Source organism: Oncorhynchus tshawytscha, linkage group LG13 (genome assembly GCF_018296145.1).
Source record: "Oncorhynchus tshawytscha isolate Ot180627B linkage group LG13, Otsh_v2.0, whole genome shotgun sequence".
Lineage (NCBI taxonomy): Eukaryota > Metazoa > Chordata > Actinopteri > Salmoniformes > Salmonidae > Oncorhynchus > Oncorhynchus tshawytscha.
Window position 1 is genome coordinate 89,184,975 of NC_056441.1, and position 20,123 is coordinate 89,205,097.

Here is a 20,123-nt window from a genome sequence, read left to right on the forward strand (position 1 = left end):
AGAAACAGGATAAAAACCTTCCTCTGTTGGCTCACCTACCAGAAACAGGATAAAAACCTTCCTCTGTTGGCTCACCTACCAGAAACAGGATTAAAACCTTCCTCTGTTGGCTCACCTACCAGAAACAGGATAAAAACCTTCCTCTGTTGGCTCACCTACCAGAAACAGGATTAAAACCTTCCTCTGTTGGCTCACCTACCAGAAACAGGATTAAAACCTTCCTCTGTTGGCTCACCTACCAGAAACAGGATAAAAACCTTCCTCTGTTGGCTCACCTACCAGAAACAGGATAAAAACCTTCCTCTGATGGCTCACCTACCAGAAACAGGATAAAAACCTTCCTCTGTTGGCTCACCTACCAGAAACAGGATAAAAACCTTCCTCTGTTGGCTCACCTACCAGAAACAGGATTAAAACCTTCCTCTGTTGGCTCACCTACCAGAAACAGGATTAAAACCTTCCTCTGTTGGCTCACCTACCAGAAACAGGATTAAAACCTTCCTCTGATGGCTCACCTACCAGAAACAGGATTAAAACCTTCCTCTGTTGGCTCACCTACCAGAAACAGGACTAAAACCTTCCTCTGATGGCTCACCTACCAGAAACAGGATAAAAACCTTCCTCTGTTGGCTCACCTACCAGAAACAGGATAAAAACCTTCCTCTGTTGGCTCACCTACCAGAAACAGGATTAAAACCTTCCTCTGTTGGCTCACCTACCAGAAACAGGATTAAAACCTTCCTCTGTTGGCTCACCTACCAGAAACAGGATAAAAACCTTCCTCTGTTGGCTCACCTACCAGAAACAGGATAAAAACCTTCCCCTGTTGGCTCACCTACCAGAAACAGGATTAAAACCTTCCTCTGTTGGCTCACCTACCAGAAACAGGATTAAAACCTTCCTCTGTTGGCTCACCTACCAGAAACAGGATAAAAACCTTCCTCTGTTGGCTCACCTACCAGAAACAGGATAAAAACCTTCCTCTGTTGGCTCACCTACCAGAAACAGGATAAAAACCTTCCTCTGTTGGCTCACCTACCAGAAACAGGATAAAAACCTTCCTCTGTTGGCTCACCTACCAGAAACAGGATTAAAACCTTCCTCTGTTGGCTCACCTACCAGAAACAGGATTAAAACCTTCCTCTGATGGCTCACCTACCAGAAACAGGATTAAAACCTTCCTCTGTTGGCTCACCTACCAGAAACAGGATAAAAACCTTCCTCTGTTGGCTCACCTACCAGAAACAGGATTAAAACCTTCCTCTGATGGCTCACCTACCAGAAACAGGATTAAAACCTTCCTCTGTTGGCTCACCTACCAGAAACAGGATAAAAACCTTCCTCTGTTGGCTCACCTACCAGAAACAGGATTAAAACCTTCCTCTGATGGCTCACCTACCAGAAACAGGATTAAAACCTTCCTCTGATGGCTCACCTACCAGAAACAGGATAAAAACCTTCCTCTGTTGGCTCACCTACCAGAAACAGGATAAAAACCTTCCTCTGTTGGCTCACCTACCAGAAACAGGATAAAAACCTTCCTCTGTTGGCTCACCTACCAGAAACAGGATAAAAACCTTCCTCTGATGGCTCACCTACCAGAAACAGGATTAAAACCTTCCTCTGATGGCTCACCTACCAGAAACAGGATAAAAACCTTCCTCTGTTGGCTCACCTACCAGAAACAGGATTAAAACCTTCCTCTGTTGGCTCACCTACCAGAAACAGGATAAAAACCTTCCTCTGTTGGCTCACCTACCAGAAACAGGATAAAAACCTTCCTCTGTTGGCTCACCTACCAGAAACAGGATAAAAACCTTCCTCTGATGGCTCACCTACCAGAAACAGGATAAAAACCTTCCTCTGATGGCTCACCTACCAGAAACAGGATAAAAACCTTCCTCTGATGGCTCACCTACCAGAAACAGGATAAAAACCTTCCTCTGATGGCTCACCTACCAGAAACAGGATAAAAACCTTCCTCTGATGGCTCACCTACCAGAAACAGGATAAAAACCTTCCTCTGTTGGCTCACCTACCAGAAACAGGATAAAAACCTTCCTCTGATGGCTCACCTACCAGAAACAGGATTAAAACCTTCCTCTGATGGCTCACCTACCAGAAACAGGATAAAAACCTTCCTCTGTTGGCTCACCTACCAGAAACAGGATAAAAACCTTCCTCTGTTGGCTCACCTACCAGAAACAGGATAAAAACCTTCCTCTGTTGGCTCACCTACCAGAAACAGGATAAAAACCTTCCTCTGTTGGCTCACCTACCAGAAACAGGATAAAAACCTTCCTCTGATGGCTCACCTACCAGAAACAGGATAAAAACCTTCCTCTGTTGGCTCACCTACCAGAAACAGGATAAAAACCTTCCTCTGTTGGCTCACCTACCAGAAACAGGATAAAAACCTTCCTCTGTTGGCTCACCTACCAGAAACAGGATAAAAACCTTCCTCTGTTGGCTCACCTACCAGAAACAGGATAAAAACCTTCCTCTGTTGGCTCACCTACCAGAAACAGGATAAAAACCTTCCTCTGTTGGCTCACCTACCAGAAACAGGATTAAAACCTTCCTCTGTTGGCTCACCTACCAGAAACAGGATAAAAACCTTCCTCTGTTGGCTCACCTACCAGAAACAGGATAAAAACCTTCCTCTGTTGGCTCACCTACCAGAAACAGGATTAAAACCTTCCTCTGTTGGCTCACCTACCAGAAACAGGATAAAAACCTTCCTCTGTTGGCTCACCTACCAGAAACAGGATAAAAACCTTCCTCTGATGGCTCACCTACCAGAAACAGGATAAAAACCTTCCTCTGTTGGCTCACCTACCAGAAACAGGATAAAAACCTTCCTCTGTTGGCTCACCTACCAGAAACAGGATAAAAACCTTCCTCTGTTGGCTCACCTACCAGAAACAGGATAAAAACCTTCCTCTGTTGGCTCACCTACCAGAAACAGGATAAAACCTTCCTCTGTTGGCTCACCTACCAGAAACAGGATAAAAACCTTCCTCTGTTGGCTCACCTACCAGAAACAGGATAAAAACCTTCCTCTGTTGGCTCACCTACCAGAAACAGGATAAAAACCTTCCTCTGTTGGCTCACCTACCAGAAACAGGATAAAAACCTTCCTCTGTTGGCTCACCTACCAGAAACAGGATAAAAACCTTCCTCTGTTGGCTCACCTACCAGAAACAGGATTAAAACCTTCCTCTGTTGGCTCACCTACCAGAAACAGGATTAAAACCTTCCTCTGATGGCTCACCTACCAGAAACAGGATAAAAACCTTCCTCTGATGGCTCACCTACCAGAAACAGGATAAAAACCTTCCTCTGATGGCTCACCTACCAGAAACAGGATAAAAACCTTCCTCTGTTGGCTCACCTACCAGAAACAGGATAAAAACCTTCCTCTGATGGCTCACCTACCAGAAACAGGATAAAAACCTTCCTCTGATGGCTCACCTACCAGAAACAGGATAAAAACCTTCCTCTGTTGGCTCACCTACCAGAAACAGGATAAAAACCTTCCTCTGTTGGCTCACCTACCAGAAACAGGATAAAAACCTTCCTCTGTTGGCTCACCTACCAGAAACAGGATAAAAACCTTCCTCTGATGGCTCACCTACCAGAAACAGGATTAAAACCTTCCTCTGTTGGCTCACCTACCAGAAACAGGATAAAAACCTTCCTCTGTTGGCTCACCTACCAGAAACAGGATAAAAACCTTCCTCTGATGGCTCACCTACCAGAAACAGGATAAAAACCTTCCTCTGTTGGCTCACCTACCAGAAACAGGATAAAAACCTTCCTCTGATGGCTCACCTACCAGAAACAGGATAAAAACCTTCCTCTGATGGCTCACCTACCAGAAACAGGATAAAAACCTTCCTCTGTTGGCTCACCTACCAGAAACAGGATTAAAACCTTCCTCTGTTGGCTCACCTACCAGAAACAGGATAAAAACCTTCCTCTGTTGGCTCACCTACCAGAAACAGGATAAAAACCTTCCTCTGATGGCTCACCTACCAGAAACAGGATAAAAACCTTCCTCTGTTGGCTCACCTACCAGAAACAGGATAAAAACCTTCCTCTGATGGCTCACCTACCAGAAACAGGATAAAAACCTTCCTCTGATGGCTCACCTACCAGAAACAGGATAAAAACCTTCCTCTGTTGGCTCACCTACCAGAAACAGGATAAAAACCTTCCTCTGATGGCTCACCTACCAGAAACAGGATTAAAACCTTCCTCTGTTGGCTCACCTACCAGAAACAGGATAAAAACCTTCCTCTGTTGGCTCACCTACCAGAAACAGGATTAAAACCTTCCTCTGATGGCTCACCTACCAGAAACAGGATAAAAACCTTCCTCTGATGGCTCACCTACCAGAAACAGGATTAAAACCTTCCTCTGTTGGCTCACCTACCAGAAACAGGATTAAAACCTTCCTCTGTTGGCTCACCTACCAGAAACAGGATAAAAACCTTCCTCTGTTGGCTCACCTACCAGAAACAGGATAAAAACCTTCCTCTGTTGGCTCACCTACCAGAAACAGGATAAAAACCTTCCTCTGATGGCTCACCTACCAGAAACAGGATAAAAACCTTCCTCTGATGGCTCACCTACCAGAAACAGGATTAAAACCTTCCTCTGATGGCTCACCTACCAGAAACAGGATTAAAACCTTCAGCCGTGATGCTACAAGAGAATTACAATGAGATGTGTAGAGGAAGCCAATGAAACGACAGAGAAGATATGTGAAAATATGGCTGGGTTTGCATTATAACACTTAATGAGGATGCAGTTGTCTTGGAAATTGTAAGGAGGAAAATAATGTGACTTGATCCCAATGCTCTTTCTTAACGTCATGAAGCCTATTCCACATTACTGTACAGCATTCTGTAGTGCTTCATTCCCCATGTTAATTAAACATATAATTAGATATCCTGTAGGCTAAAACATCTCGTATTCCACATGTTTACCAGCACATCATTCATGGCATGAAATAGTCACTTTTACACCAACCTATGTGTCCAATATGACCTTAACTACCTCGTACCCCTGACACATTGACCAGTACCATTACTCCTCGTTTATAGACTCGTTATGAGGTATTTATTGTGTTATTATTTTCTCATTTTTATTTGTTATTTTTCTTACTTTTTAACTTGCTTTTCACGGCAAACTCTAAACCTGTTGTATTTCGATGCATTTGACTAATATAATTTCATTATATTTGAAAATAGAGACCTTCGGCGGGATTGCAAAGGTTGTGTAGCAGAATGGCTTTTAATTGGTTAGTACTAATCAGAATGCTGTTATGTTCTAATTGAATGGTCTGATGTGAGCGTTAACGTTCCCATTAGGTCACGGGAACGTTGGGTAATTACCCAGGATTCCATTAGCTAGCTGAGTACCAATGAGAGCACATTTACACCATTTAGGCTACGCCAAATCAAACCGACGTTCAAGTAAACACACAACATTTGAAGGTGAATGGGAGGGAGGCAGGAGGCAACGCTGGGAGGCAGGAGGCAAAGCTGGGAGGCAGGAGGCAACGCTGGGAGGCAGGCAGAGGCAAAGCTGGGAGGCAGGAGGCAAAGCTGGGAGGCAGGAGGCAAAGCTGGGAGGCAGGAGGCAAAGCTGGGAGGCAGGAGGCAAAGCTGGGAGGCAGGAGGCAAAGCTGGGAGGCAGGAGACAAAGCTGGGAGGCAGGAGGCAAAGCTGGGAGACAGGAGGCAAAGCTGGGAGGCAGGAGGCAAAGCTGGGAGGCAGGAGGCAAAGCTGGGAGGCAGGAGGCAAAGCTGCCTGCTGGCATTATTATACACTTATAGTACAAGTATTTATTTTATTTTATTTATTATTTTTTATTAATAGGATTTAGATGATTTTTGCCTGCTTTAAATTTGGTACTGTGTGAATCAGATAGTTACAGAGAATGGTACTGTGTGAATCAGATAGTTACAGAGAATGGTACTGTGTGAATCAGATAGTTACAGCAAATGGTACTGTGTGAATCAGATAGTTACAGAGAATGGTACTGTGTGAATCAGATAGTTACAGAGAATGGTACTGTGTGAATCAGATACAGTAGTTACAGAGAATGGTACTGTGTGAATCAGATAGTTACAGCAAATGGTACTGTGTGAAAGAGTAAACCTTAGAATGATGCCACACAGATATTATCTGATATACATGTCAGTTATATTATCTGATATACATGTCAGATATTATCTGCTATACATGTCAGTTTAGAATCCAGACAACAGTTGAAAGGAAACCATCTAAAGGCTTGAATGTTTAAATATAGCCTAGGTACTGTATGTGAAGCTAAGTCACCGCAATCACCTCTTTAACTGTGAAATGTTGCTTTGACGCTGGGATGAATGTAAATCCGCTGTTCTATCAGTGGGGAGACAGAGAGAAGTGGAGACGAGTGTCTCGTGGCCGTGGCCCAAGGTATGGGCTCTGGTCAATCAGTGGGGAGACAGAGAGAAGAGGAGACGAGTGTCTCGTGGCCGTGGCCCAAGGTATGGGCTCTGGTCTATCAGTGGGGAGACAGAGAGAAGAGGAGACGAGTGTCTCGTGGCCGTGGCCCAAGGTATGGGCTCTGGTCTATCAGTGGGGAGACAGAGTGAAGAGGAGACGAGTGTCTCGTGGCCGTGGCCCAAGGTATGGGCTCTGGTCTATCAGTGGGGAGACAGAGAGAAGAGGAGACGAGTGTCTCGTGGCCGTGGCCCAAGGTATGGGCTCTGGTCAATCAGTGGGGAGACAGAGTGAAGAGGAGATGAGTGTCTCGTGGCCGTGGCCCAAGGTATGGGCTCTGGTCAATCAGTGGGGAGACAGAGTGAAGAGGAGACGAGTGTCTCGTGGCCGTGGCCCAAGGTATGGGCTCTGGTCAATCAGTGGGGAGACAGAGTGAAGAGGAGACGAGTGTCTCGTGGCCGTGGCCCAAGGTATGGGCTCTGGTCAATCAGTGGGGAGACAGAGAGAAGAGGAGACGAGTGTCTCGTGGCCGTGGCCCAAGGTATGGGCTCTGGTCAATCAGTGGGGAGACAGAGTGAAGTGGAGATGAGTGTCTCGTGGCCGTGGCCCAAGGTATGGGCTCTGGTCAATCAGTGGGGAGACAGAGTGAAGTGGAGACGAGTGTCTCGTGGCCGTGGCCCAAGGTATGGGCTCTGGTCAATCAGTGGGGAGACAGAGAGAAGAGGAGACGAGTGTCTCGTGGCCGTTGCCCAAGGTATGGGCTCTGGTCAATCAGTGTGGAGACAGAGAGAAGTGGAGACGAGTGTCTCGTGGCCGTGGCCCAAGGTATGGGCTCTGGTCAATCAGTGGGGAGACAGAGAGAAGAGGAGACGAGTGTCTCGTGGCCGTTGCCCAAGGTATGGGCTCTGGTCAATCAGTGGGGAGACAGAGAGAAGAGGAGACGAGTGTCTCGTGGCCGTGGCCCAAGGTATGGGCTCTGGTCAATCAGGGGAGACAGAGAGAAGAGGAGATGAGTGTCTCGTGGCCGTGGCCCAAGGTATGGGCTCTGGTCTATCAGTGGGGAGACAGAGAGAAGAGGAGATGAGTGTCTCGTGGCCGTGGCCCAAGGTATGGGCTCTGGTCTATCAGTGGGGAGACAGAGAGAAGAGGAGACGAGTGTCTCGTGGCCGTGGCCCAAGGTATGGGCTCTGGTCAATCAGTGGGGAGACAGAGAGAAGAGGAGATGAGTGTCTCGTGGCCGTGGCCAAAGGTATGGGCTCTGGTCAAAAGTCGTTCACTAGAAAATGGAATAGAGTGCCATTTGGATCATACAGATATAGAATCTTAATTTGATCACTCTTTTGTTGATGACGTTGGCTATTATCAGCTTTAAATCATACAGATTCTGTTGCTCTTTGGGCATTTTCAAAAGCTAAAGATAAACTACTACCACTTGAATAAAGAACAGTGTCATCTGCATAAAAATGAACATCAGCTGTTTTAATAAGATCCCCAATGTTGTTGATATACAAAATGAACAAGAGTGGACCCAAAATAGAACCTTGCGGAACACCTGAGCACACCTCTACGGACTCAGATTTACAACCATCCACCATTACACATTGTGTACAATTTGATAGGTACTTTATGAAGCCAATCCAGAGCATGACCAGTAATTCCACAACATTTTAACCTTTGCACTGACACAGCATGGTTCCACGGTGTTAAAAGCCTTTCGACAGATCGTTAAAGACAGACACACAATTTAACTTCTTACCAAGAGCACAGTGGATGTCATTTATAACCTTCAAAGTGGCTGAAACAGTGCTGTGGCCTTTTAAGATGATGTGTCATGTCTGTCCCCCTCAGCTCTGTTCCCCTCAGCTCTGTCCCCCTCAGCTCTGTTCCCCTCAGCTCTGTTCCCCTCAGCTCTGTCCCCCTCAGCTCTGTTCCCCTCAGCTCTGTTCCCCTCAGCTCTGTTCCCCTCAGCTCTGTCCCCCTCAGCTCTGTCCCCCTCAGCTCAGCTCTGCTCCCCTCAGCTCTGTTCCCCTCAGCTCTGTTCCCCTCAGCTCTGTCCCCCTCAGCTCTGTTCCCCTCAGCTCTGTCCCCCTCAGCTCTGTTCCCCTCAGCTCTGTCCCCCTCAGCTCTGTTCCCCTCAGCTCTGTCCCCCTCAGCTCTGTTCCCCTCAGCTCTGTTCCCCTCAGCTCTGTCCCCCTCAGCTCTGTTCCCCTCAGCTCTGTCCCCCTCAGCTCTGTTCCCCTCAGCTCTGTTCCCCTCAGCTCTGTCCCCCTCAGCTCTGTCCCCCTCAGCTCTGTTCCCCTCAGCTCTGTCCCCCTCAGCTCTGTTCCCCTCAGCTCTGTTCCCCTCAGCTGAATTAACCGTTTGTTGTCTGTATTACTCGTTTGCTGACCCTGTTCCATGTCCGTTTCTATATTAAATGTTTGACTCCCGTACCTGCTTCGTCTCTCCTGCGTCATGCTTGTGACATGTTGTTTTCTAGGAAGTAGGCCTTCAGCTGCCTACTAACTAAGGACTCCAGTACCTTCGACAGTACAGACCATGTTGATATGGGTCGATTGGAAGTAGGCCTTCAGCTTCCTACTAACTAAGGACTCCAGTACCTTCGACAGTACAGACCATGTTGATATGGGTTGATTGGAAGTAGGCCTTCAGCTGCCTACTAACTAAGGACTCCAGTACCTTCGACAGTACAGACCATGTTGATATGGGTCGATTGGAAGTAGGCCTTCAGCTGCCTACTAACTAAGGACTCCAGTACCTTCGACAGTACAGACCAGGTTGATATGGGTCGATTGGAAGTAGGCCTTCAGCTGCCTACTAACTAAGGACTCCAGTACCTTCGACAGTACAGACCATGTTGATATGGGTCGATTGGAAGTAGGCCTTCAGCTGCCTACTAACTAAGGACTCCAGTACCTTCGACAGTACAGACCATGTTGATATGGGTCGATAGTTGTCAAGTAGCGAAGGATCTCCACCTTTCAGGAGAGGCAGTACAAAAGCAGATTTATATAACTTGGGGATTTCCTGAACATCAAGCGTGAGGTTAAAAATACATGTTAAGGGGGAGCAATGATGTCTGCAGCTACAGTAGGTGTAGGAGGAGGGGGTCTAGATCATCAGGGGCAGGGGATTTCTTTACATCTATTTCTTTCAGGGCTTTACACACTTCTGAAACAGAGAAGGATAAAAAGGAGAACCTGGTGAAGGAGAGCACAGGGGTGGCAGGTACATTTACACACTTCTGAAACAGAGAAGGATGAAAAGGAGAACCTGGTGAAGGAGAGCACAGGGGTGTCAGGTACATTTACACACTTCTGAAACAGAGAAGGATGAAAAGGAGAACCTGGTGAAGGAGAGCACAGGGGTGTCAGGTACATTTACACACTTCTGAAACAGAGAAGGATGAGAAGGAGAACCTGGTGAAGGAGAGCACAGGGGTGTCAGGTACATTTACACACTTCTGAAACAGAGAAGGATGAGAAGGAGAACCTGGTGAAGGAGAGCACAGGGGTGTCAGGTACATTTACACACTTCTGAAACAGAGAAGGATGAGAAGGAGAACCTAGTGAAGGAGTGCACAGGGGTGCCTCCTGCCTAAATTTAACTAACTAAATCCATCTAAAAAAATTAAATGCTGATTCAAGGCCTTTCACTATTTGCACAAATTTGGATGGATTATTTAAATGATGTGAAGTAGATTTCAGGTATTGGTCTGCTTTTAATTTACGGATCGTAGCCACAACCCATATTTCGAAGACGTTTAACAGTCATCCAATCATCTGCCGAACCAGTCCCTCTTGCTTTAGCCCACATAGCATTTCATTCCCTTATGATTTTTGTAAGTTCCTTAGTAAACCAAGGGTTCTCTCTGCCCTTAATCCTGAATCTTTTAAAAGGGGCCTATTTGCATACCTCCTGGAATGTGTTGTGGAAGTAAGAAAAGGCGAGTTCAACATCAGGGATTCATTCCATTCTATTCCATTCAATGTTAGATACATTATGTATAAAACCATGAACATCAAACCGTTTCCAATTTCTTTTCACAATGACACGTGGTGATTTCTTAGGATTTTGACCATCTCTCACACAGCCAATAGCACAGTGATCAATTATGTCATTTGCAAAAATACCAGAAGCATTAAAAACGATGAGGAGTTTTGGTTAAGATCAAATCGATCAAAGAGGATTTCAGAGGAGACTTTATATTCTACCTCGTTACACTGTTGACAATCTGAGTGAGATTATAGGTCTGCAGTTAGTATGGGTTGGGTATATTTACATGTTAATTCATCTTGACCTCTTTGTGATTTCACTATAGTAATAATCAGGCCCTATTATTAACGCTTACCTCTTAATGGCAAACTGCTGGGACACATCCTCTTCCTCCTCCCTCCCTCCTTCCTCCTCCTCCTCCCCCACTCTCCATCCTTCCCTCCTCCTCCCTCCTCTCTCCTCCTCCTCCTCCTCCCCACTCTACATCCTTCTCTCCTCCCTGCCTCCTTGCTCCTCCTTCCCCCATTCTCCATCCTCCCTCCTCCCCCTCCTTCCTCCTCCTCCTCCCCCACCCTCCATCCTTCCCTCCTCCCTCCTTCCTCCTAACAGCTAGCAGCAAACACTCACTAATTTCAACAGAGAGACAAATATAGACGGAGACAGAGAGAAAAGACAGAGAGAGAGCGAGAGAGAGAGAGAGAGAGAGAGAGAGAAGAGAGAGAGAAAGAGAGAGAGAGAGAGAAAGAGAGAGAGAGAGAGAGAGAGAGAGAGAGAGAGAGAGAGAGAGAGAGAGAGAGAGAGGGGACGTTGGGGAGGAGAGGAGGGAAGGGAGATGCCAGGAGAGGGGAGGGGAGGGGAGGGGAGGGGATGTCACTCTGTTCTGTTTTGTTCCAGCTGAAGGATAATTAGGCAATTCTCCCACTTTCCCTCACATCCTTCCAACCCCCTCTCATATTCCCCTCCATCCCTCTATCCCTCCATCCCTCCATCCCTCTATCCCTCCATCCCTCCACCCCCTCCATCCCTCTATCCTCCATCCCTCTATCCCTCCGTCCCTCTATCCCTCTATCCCTCCATACCTCTATCCCTCCATCCCTCTATCCCTCCATCCCTCCATCCCTATATCCCTCCATCCTCTATCCCTCCATCCCTCCATCCCTCTATCCCTCCATCCTCTATCCCTCCATCCCCGCTCTCACACTCCCCTCCATCCCTCTATCCCTCCATCCCTCTATCCCTCCATCCCTCCATCCCTCCATCCCTCTATCCCTCCATCCCTATATCCCTCCATCCCTTCCTCTACTTCTCTCTCTGGCCGGTCCTCCTCTCCAAATTCCACAATCAGTCCTCTCTGGCAGCAGCCCTGGCAGACAGGCCCAACTCTCAGCTTGAGGGTTGTGAATAACAATATGATCTTGGCGGTACTGGATACCAGAGCGGTATGTCCAGAAATACGCCATCCAAGCATAATAGTGTTTTGATGGAAGTGAAATGCCATTCAATCTAATCAGGAATGCATTAAGTGATATGTTGATTAGATATTTGAATCATCAGGAAATACACTGTTTGATATGAGACTGAATAAAACTGTGGTTTAATGGAATGTAATTCATTACCCAGAACACCTGCTTCTGGTCTGTAGCTCTATGGCAGTCCCAAATGGCACCCTATTCCAGGAAGAAGCCCATGTCATTTAAAGTTAACACTTATCACAGCACTAACAATACTCACATGCCTGACATGTTCTGTAGTGTTGAGGGACTGACATGTTCTGTAGTGTTGAGGGACTGACATGTTCTGTAGTGTTGAGGGACTGACATGTTCTGTAGTGTTGAGGGACTGACATGTTCTGTAGTGTTGAGGGACTGACATGTTCTGTAGTGTTGAGGGACTGACATGTTCTGTAGTGTTGAGGGACTGACATGTTCTGTAGTGTTGAGGGACTGACATGTTCTGTAGTGTTGAGGGACTGACATGTTCTGTAGTGTTGAGGGACTGACATGTTCTGTAGTGTTGAGGGACTGACATGTTCTGTAGTGTTGAGGACTGGCATGTTCTGTAGTGTTGAGGGACTGACATGTTCTGTAGTGTTGAGGGACTGACATGTTCTGTAGTGTTGAGGGACTGACATGTTCTGTAGTGTTGAGGGACTGGCATGTTCTGTAGTGTTGAGGGACTGACATGTTCTGTAGTGTTGAGGGACTGACATGTTCTGTAGTGTTGAGGGACTGACATGTTCTGTAGTGTTGAGGGACTGACATGTTCTGTAGTGTTGAGGGACTGGCATGTTCTGTAGTGTTGAGGGACTGACATGTTCTGTAGTGTTGAGGGACTGACATGTTCTGTAGTGTTGAGGGACTGACATGTTCTGTAGTGTTGAGGGACTGGCATGTTCTGTAGTGTTGAGGGACTGACATGTTCTGTAGTGTTGAGGGACTGACATGTTCTGTAGTGTTGAGGGACTGACATGTTCTGTAGTGTTGAGGGACTGACATGTTCTGTAGTGTTGAGGACTGACATGTTCTGTAGTGTTGAGGGACTGACATGTTCTGTAGTGTTGAGGACTGACATGTTCTGTAGTGTTGAGGGACTGACATGTTCTGTAGTGTTGAGGGACTGACATGTTCTGTAGTGTTGAGGGACTGGCATGTTCTGTAGTGTTGAGGGACTGACATGTTCTGTAGTGTTGAGGGACTGACATGTTCTGTAGTGTTGAGGGACTGACATGTTCTGTAGTGTTGAGGGACTGACATGTTCTGTAGTGTTGAGGGACTGACATGTTCTGTAGTGTTGAGGGACTGACATGTTCTGTATTTGAATTTGTGAATGTTTATTAGGATCCCCATTAGGTAAGGCCATAATGTTAGCTAATCTTCCTGGGGTCCAACACCATAGTAAGACTTTACAATCGTTTAATTAAGTAGACAATGCAGATCATTAAAATACCTGACAGGAAACACATTTAACATTCAGTTGATGCTTTCTACTTCCTGTCCAGTTACATGGTCTATCACATTAGATGTTCTGTCTACTTCCTGTCCAGTCGTATGGTCTATCACATTAGATGTTCTTTCTATTTCCTGTCTAGTCACATGGTCTATCACATTAGATGTTCTTTCTATTTCCTGTCCAGTCGTATCGTCTATCACATTAGATGTTCTGTCTACTTCCTGTCCAGTCGTATGGTCTATCACATTAGATGTTCTGTCTACTTCCTGTCTAGTCACATGGTCTATCACATTAGATGTTCTTTCTATTTCCTGTCCAGTCGTATCGTCTATCACATTAGATGTTCTGTCTACTTCCTGTCCAGTCGTATGGTCTATCACATTAGATGTTCTGTCTACTTCCTGTCCAGTCACATGGTCTATCACATTAGATGTTCTGTCTACTTCCTGTCCAGTCGTATGGTCTATCACATTAGATGTTCTTTCTATTTCCTGTCCAGTCACATGGTCTATCACATTAGATGTTCTGTCTACTTCCTGTCTAGTCGTATGGTCTATCATATTAGATGTTCTGTCTACTTCCTGTCCAGTCACATGGTCTATCACATTAGATGTTCTGTCTACTTCCTGTCTATTCATATGGTCTATCATATTAGATGTTCTGTCTACTTCCTGTCTAGTCACATGGTCTATCACATTAGATGTTCTGTCTACTTCCTGTCTAATCATATGGTCTATCACATTAAATGGTCTATCACACTGTCTACTATATGGTCTATCACACTGTCTATTTCCTGTCCAGTCACATGGTCTATCACATTAGATGTTCTGTCTAATTCCTGTCTAGTCATATGGTCTATCACATTAGATGTTCTGTCTACTTCCTGTCTAGTCACATGGTCTATCACATTAGATGTTCTGTCTACTTCCTGTCCAGTCACATGGTCTATCACATTAGATGTTCTGTCTACTTCCTGTCTAGTCATATGGTCTATCACATTAGATGATCTGTCTACTTCCTGTCTAGTCATATGGTCTATCACATTAGATGTTCTGTCTACTTCCTGTCTAGTCACATGGTCTATCACATTAGATGTTCTGTCTACTTCCTGTCCAGTCACATGGTCTATCACATTAGATGTTCTGTCTACTTCCTGTCTAGTCATATGGTCTATCACATTAGATGTTCTGTCTACTTCCTGTCTAGTCACATGGTCTATCACATTAAAAAAAAAAAAAAAAAATTCTTTTTTTTTTCTTGAAGGTGGATTTACGTTTAGCCTGAGAAATATGGATTGGTAAAGAGTTCCATTCAGCTATGGCTCTATATAAAACTGTAGATTTAAGGCAATTTGTCCTTGCCTTGGGTTGTCTTAGACGCCCTGAATTTGCCTGTCTGGTTTGGTGGTTATGCGTGTTGCTAGTAATGTATTTACTAAACTGGCCTCAGGCATGCCATAATTTTTCTCTCCTGGGGCTAAGAGGGGGGAATATGGCACGCAGCACATTCAATATAAATGTAGTTTTTAATTGAATTTGGTCAAAGAATATTCAACAAAATATGCTATAAATCTAATACGAGTGACCACAAGAAAACGTCTTTCAAGGTGCAAAGGTGTTCAGCACCGGACAGCGCCCATGCGCTAACCTCTTTCAGCAATAATAACAACAATACATTCAAAATGTCAACAACAACAACAACAAGTTAATTTATTCCATATGCGTAATCAGACAACTAACTGTACAATGGCAATAATGTTTTCAGATGAAATGTCTATCACAATGTCAGAAATGAATAATATCCAAAGTGCATCCACAATGCACGTAGCCTGTTAACTGAGCAATGCATGTAGCCTGTTAACTGAGCAATGCATGGTGTGTTTCTATCATCACAATCTTAGTAATTATACTTCTATTGACAAAACCAAAGTAACTTGTAGACCGACGATATACAATGCTGTGCATTGGTTCTAATGTTACGGATGAAATGTCTGTCATAACGTCGGAAACAGATGGAATAATATATCGTCAGTGAAGCCGCAACGAGAAGCGAATTTACCCCATGCCTGTCCACTATACTCACAATCTTAGCCATTATTTTTCTATTGCAAACAATACTTGAAGGCCGACTGGCTGACAATATGTCTGCCAAAAACAACAAAGAAATATAAAGCATAGACTTCCCACCCGAGTCACGCCCTGACCATAGAGATCCTTTTTTTCTCTATGTTTGCTAGGTCAGGGTGTGTGACTCGGGTGGGAAGTCTATGCTTTATAATTCTTTGTTGTTTTTGGCCGGGTATGATTCTCAATCAGGGATAACTGTCTATCGTTGTCTCTGATTGGGAACCATACTTAGGTAGTCCTTTTTCTCTCTTTCATGTGTGGGTTGTTATTTTGCCCTGCAGAATGTCACGTTCGTATTTTGTTTTGTTGTTGTCGGCGTTCATTAAATAAATAAATAAATAGAATGAACACGTACCCCGCTTTGGTCCACTTCTTCCCATGACGATCGTGACACTACGTCTTCTTGTTCCTGTCCAGATCCAGATCAGTGTGATTGAATCATGCTCCCACCACCGGACAGGCGCGATCAATCAGTAAATAAAAGGCCTTTCAGTTACTTACCAAGTGTTTTTTTTTTATTTTATAGAAGGACGATGCGTCTGTTGTGGTGGTTCAGTGCAAATGAGTCTATATGTCACGATTTCTGCCCAAGTCGTTGCCTGTCCTTGTTCAGGCGGTGGTCGACGTCATCGGTCTTCTAGCCATCATTGATCCGTTTTTCATTTTCTTTGAAATATAATATTCCAGTCATTTGTAATCCTCATATCATCTACAAAAAGTAGCGATCCTGCTGTCCTACTTTTGCCGGATAATGCTGAAGAAGAGAGCGCCTTAGTTCTTCAACAGGAGACTGGCTTAAATTAGAGGGCTGTGGCTGTGCTAATAGCGGTGGCTGTGCTAACAATGCAGCTAACGGTGGCTGTGCTAACAGTGGTGGCTGTGCTAACAGTGCAGCTAACGGTGGCTGTGCTAACAGTGGTGGCTCTGCTAACAGTGGTGGCTGTGCTAACAGTGCAGCTAACTGTGGCTGTGGAGCAGCTAGCAGCGACAAACTCCTCTGGTGCTCCCTCACATCGAGCAATAATCTGGCAGCCCTGTTTTGAGCAATGAAGAGCTAATCTGGCAGCCCTGTTTTGAGCAATGAAGAGCTAATCTGGCAGCCCTGTTTTGAGCAATGAAGAGCTAATCTGGCAGCCCTGTTTTGAGCAATGAAGAGCTAATCTGGCAGCCCTGTTTTGAGCAATGAAGAGCTAATCTGGCAGCCCTGTTTTGAGCAATGAAGAGATAATCTGGCTGCCCTGTTTTGAGCCATTTGGAACTTTTCAATATATTTCTCTGCTGCAGATGACCATATAACTGGACAGTACTCTAAGTGTGATAGGACCAGGGATTGACCGTATAACTGGACAGTACTCTAAGTGTGATAGGACCAGGGATTGACCATATAACCAGACAGTACTCTAAGTGTGGTAGGACCAGGGATTGACCATATAACTGGACAGTACTCTAAGTGTGATAGGACCAGGGATTGACCATATAACTGGACAGTACTCTAAGTGTGATAGGACCAGGGATTGACCATATAACGTGACAGTACTCTTAGTGTGATAGGACCAGGGATTGACCATATAACTGGACAGTACTCGAAGTGTGATAGGACCAGGGATTGACCATATAACTGGACAGTACTCTAAGTGTGATAGGACCAGGGATTGACCATATAACGTGACAGTACTCTAAGTGTGATAGGACCAGGGATTGACCATATAACTGGACAGTACTCTAAGTGTGATTGGACCAGGGATTGACCATATAACTGGACAGTACTCTAAGTGTGATTGGACCAGGGATTGACCATATAACGTGACAGTACTCTAAGTGTGATAGGACCAGGGATTGACCATATAACTGGACAGTACTCTAAGTGTGATAGGACCAGGGATTGACCATATAACTGGACAGTACTCTCAGTGTGATAGGACCAGGGATTGACCATATAACTGGACAGTACTCTAAGTGTGATAGGACCAGGGATTGAACATATAACTGGACAGTATTCTAAGTGTGATAGGACCAGGGATTGACCATATAACTGGACAGTACTCTAAGTGTGATAGGACCAGGGATTGACCATATAACTGGACAGTACTCTAAGTGTGATAGGGCCAGGGATTTACCATATAACTGGACAGTACTCTAAGTGTGATAGGACCAGGGATTGACCATATAACTGGACAGTACTCTAAGTGTTATAGAACCAGGGATTGACCATATAACTGGACAGTACTCTAAGTGTGATTGGACCAGGGATTGACCATATAACTGGACAGTACTCTAGGTGTGATTGGACCAGGGATTGACCATATAACTGGACAGTACTCTAAGTGTGATAGGACCAGGGATTGGCCATATAACTGGACAGTACTCTAAGTGTGATAGGACCAGGGATTGACCATATAACTGGACAGTACTCTAAGTGTGATAGGACCAGGGATTGACCATATAACTGGACAGTACTCTAAGTGTGATAGGACCAGGGATTGACCATATAACTGGACAGAACTCTAAGTGTGATAGGACCAGGGATTGACCATATAACTGGACAGTACTCTAAGTGTGATAGGACCAGGGATTGAATCACCTGATTCAGTGTGCTAGATGTTCAATACTCTGAATATTTTCTTGTAACAGCAATTCCCTTGCCCGTCTTAATAACAATATTATCTATGTGTTCTGACCATGATAAATCTGCATCCAACATGACAACTAGTAGTTTCGTTTTTTTCACTTGCTCTACATGTGTTCTATTCTTTGACAAAATCAATTGGGGATCATCAGCAAGCATATATCTTGAACCAAATACAACACATTTAGTTTTAGAAATGTTCAACAACAATTTGTTCATATCAACCCACTCAGACACCATTCTTAGTTCACTGCTCAGTACATCTGTTAGCTCATTACATTATGATGCTGCGCTGTACATTGTAGAGTCATCAGCATACATGACCCCTCTTGCTTTGTTCATTACTGAAGGTAAATCATTAGTAAAGATAGAGAAGTGGTCCTAGGCAGCTTCCTTGAGGAACACCACAGTGTATATCTTTACTGTTTGAAAAGCTACCATTAAAGAAAACAATTTAGATAGTTTTCCATCCAGGATAGGAGGGGGATGAATGAGCCAATTGTAAGCTGGGGATGATTAGGTGACTGTGATATGAGGGACAGCTTTGGAATTTAGCCAACGTCACCGGGGTTCCCTACTCTTACGATAAGTGCCATGGGATTTAAAAATATATATATATATATATATATTTCACCTTTATTTAACCAGGTAGGCTAGTTGAGAACAAGTTCTCATTTACAACTGAGACCTGGCCAAGATAAAGCATAGCAGAGTGAACAGACAACAACACAGAGTTAAACATGGAGTAAACAATAAACAAGTCAATAACACAGTAGAAAAAAGAAGAAAAAAAAGAGTCTATATACATTGTGTGCAAAAGGCATGAGGAGGTAGGCGAATAATTACAATTTAGCAGATGAACACTGGAGTGTGAATGATGGTCATGTACAGGTAGAGATACTGGTGTGCAAAAGAGCAGAAAAGTAAATAAATAAAAACAGTATGGGGATGAGGTAGGAAAATTGGGTGGGCTATTTACCGATGGCTTATGTACAGCTGCAGCGATCGGTTAGCTGCTCAGATAGCAGATGTTTAAAGTTGGTGAGGGAGATAAAAGTCTCCAACTTCAATGATTTTTGCTATTCGTTCCAGTCACAGGCAGCAGAAACTGGAAGGAAAGGCGGCCAAATGAGGTGTTGGCTTTAGGGATGATCGGTGAGATACACCTGCTGGAGCGCGTGCTACGGGTGGGTGTTGCCATCGTGACCAGTGAACTGAGATAAGGTGGAGCTTTTTTCGATAAAATATCCACCAGGACAATTGGTTTCTCATAAGAAGCGATTGGATAAATGGCTACTTGTGTACTTGACGCAAGATTTTCTGCGGGAGCCATCATGTGACCACTTGCTCAATGTGGTCCCTTATGGCTATTCTTCAACATAAATGCGTAAAAAGACGTCACAATGCTGTAGACACCTTGGGGAATACATAGAAAACGTAAGCTCATTCGTAGCTCATTCACAGCCATATAAGGAGTCATTGGCATGAAGCGGTTTTAAAAAATGCGGCACTTCCTGATTGGATTTTTATCTGGGTTTCGCCTGTAACATCAGTTCTGTAGCACTCACAGACAATATCTTTGCAGTTTTGGAAATGTCAGAGTGTTTTCTATACAAAGCTGTTAATTATATGCATAGTCGAGCATCTTGTCGTGACAAAATATCCCGTTTAAAACGTTTTTTATCCAAAAATGAAAATACTGCCCCTAGTACCAAGAAGTAATTAGAACTACCCATCCCGGGTCCGGGAGAATTGTCATCAACTACACTAATTAGCTTAGCGCAACGGTCAAATAATCTTACTAGAAAATATTCATATTCATGAAATCACAAGTGAAATATAATGAAACACAGCTTAGCCTTTTGTTAATCACCCTGTCATCTCGGATTTTGAAATTATGCTTTACAGCCAAAGCAAGACAAGCGTTTG

The 20,123-nt window shown here is 44.7% G+C and overlaps 1 protein-coding gene across 1 annotated transcript in view; it reads left to right on the plus strand.

Moving 5' to 3' along the window:
• Window positions 1-20,123, plus strand: part of LOC121838981 (cell adhesion molecule 2-like) — a 469,847-nt gene that overhangs the window by 363,641 nt on the left and 86,083 nt on the right. The window lies entirely within an intron of this gene.